The sequence below is a fragment of the Sardina pilchardus genome, chromosome 5, assembly GCF_963854185.1.
Source record: "Sardina pilchardus chromosome 5, fSarPil1.1, whole genome shotgun sequence".
NCBI lineage: Eukaryota > Metazoa > Chordata > Actinopteri > Clupeiformes > Clupeidae > Sardina > Sardina pilchardus.
In genome coordinates this window covers 24,136,772-24,138,855 of record NC_084998.1, presented here as the reverse complement: position 1 = coordinate 24,138,855, position 2,084 = coordinate 24,136,772, and positions in this window count along the sequence as shown.

Genomic DNA, 2,084 nt, shown 5'->3' with positions numbered 1-2,084 from the left:
GACGTGACGAGACCCAGTTGCAGCGGTGTGAATTAGAAGTTGTACGTAGCTGCAAGCCGTCGCAAGCCGTCGCAAGCCGTCGCAGAGAATTCAACATGTTGAGTTGCAGTTGCAAGGTTTTAGAACGTCGCGGCTCGTCTCGTCTCAGTTCGTCTCGTCGGGAATCTTTGGTCTGAACCCTACTTTAGGGCGAAATCACACTGATTTGAATTCACTGTTGGTTCCTTAAGTAGGGTTGAGACCAAAGTCGTCGCGTCGGGAATCTTTGGTGTGAATTGGGCTTTAGAAGTTCTTGATTGTCGCTGTGTTTTGGGTCGTTATGATTTTGGGAGACCAATAATCTGCAACTGTGACTGAGCTTTCTGACACAGGACTGCGTGCTCCACTCCTGTGTGCGCTCTACTCTTGAGATTTCAACGCGTCCTGAGCAGATTCAGGGCACACTTGGCCAGACACAGCAAAGCAACATCAAAACCGACCCTCTCATACGGACCCTTTCAAAACAGGTACGGTGTTCTTCTTCAGAGCCCCTTCATGTTTTCATCTGTGAACATAGAGATGATGTGACTTGCCGAAGTTCTACAATTTTCAAGTTGTACATTCAGGGTCACTCTGTCATCACTGGAAGTTACAATGTATCATATCTTCATATCTCACTCATTTCCCCGAATCATGTGGGGATGTGCAGCTCTGACATGGAGCTGAAGGCAGTATCTGAATCTGGACCATCAGTCCCAGCTCAGGCAGAGTGGACAGAGCTGATTTGTTTTCAGGGGCAGTCCCAGCTCTCATCTATCTCTCTAGATGTCCTCCTCTTCAACCTGGTCTGTCCTCTTCCAGCTCTGGCCTGACAAACACCCTGGCCAGACAGAGGCCCACTCTGGAGCAGATTCATTGTGGAGCTCTCACAGATCCCCTTGGACCCAAGGCCAGACAAGGGCCGGATTAGGGCCAGATGAGGGCCAGACCAGGGCCAAGATCCAAAACAGCAGTTGTATTTATAGAATAACAATACACTTTATTGTCAATACATGCTTACATGCACACTTAAACAGCCAGTTTACTGGTTTAACAATACATAAGACTCTTTGAATAACCAGCGGTTATGTAAAAAGTGCCTTGTACTAATTAATATATGATGTGCCTCTTACCCAAGGGTACCAACCAAACAGCAGTGCATGAGTAACTGAGACAGAAAAGGCTTGGAGTGGAGGAGAAGTTCCCGCCTGATACACTGACTCATCCTCAGTCCTGCAGCCCCCCTCCCCTCCTCTGTCTGACTCAGCAGAGTCATAGGGTTCACCCCCCCCCCCCCCCACACACACACACACACACACTCTAGAGCAACCCAATCTCCTGCAGCCTCTCTTCAGCCCGGATAAACGGTACCGGTCCGATTTCCTGTCTCGGATCTCGTGCAGGTATCCCTTTACAGAAACCTCTAGAAGGATCGCGTTGCATCTCACTGTGTTATGCGCGCGCGGTATCACATGGCATTAGCCCCGCGGCGTTGCGTGGCGTGGCGCGGCGTTGCACGGATGCGTGGCTGCAGCTCCGGATGAACGGCCGGCCCCAGCGTCCCCCCCACCGGTCCCCCAGCGGTCCCCAATCCCCTCGGGCAGCAGGCAGGTAGGCAGGCAGCGCGGAGTCTGTTTCTCTGCTTAGCGTGCAGCCGGGGACACAGAGGCCCCCCCAACCCCCCCCCCCCCCCCCCTCCTGCCGTATGCCTCGGCCTGTTGGCCGAGAGCCTCCTGTTTACAATTTCCCTATTCCTGTTTTTCGTGTTGCTCCGAGCGCAGCCACAAAGGGCCAGTTCTGTCCAGCAGGAACAAGGGAGCTATTAGGAGGGGGGAGAGATGGAGGAAGGAAGGAAGCAGAGATTGTGGAGGAGGAGGAGGAGGAGGAGGAGAAGGAGAGGGGGTCGGGTGTGTTTAAGGAGGGGGGGTGGGGGGGTCTGACCCATGGGGATTACCTGGCCCAGCTACTCCCCGGGGGGTTGAGACATGAGAGGCATTCTTTGAGTCCGAGAAGGAAGTGGGAAAGACACAGAGGATGTAGAAGGAAAAGAAAGAAAAAAATATACA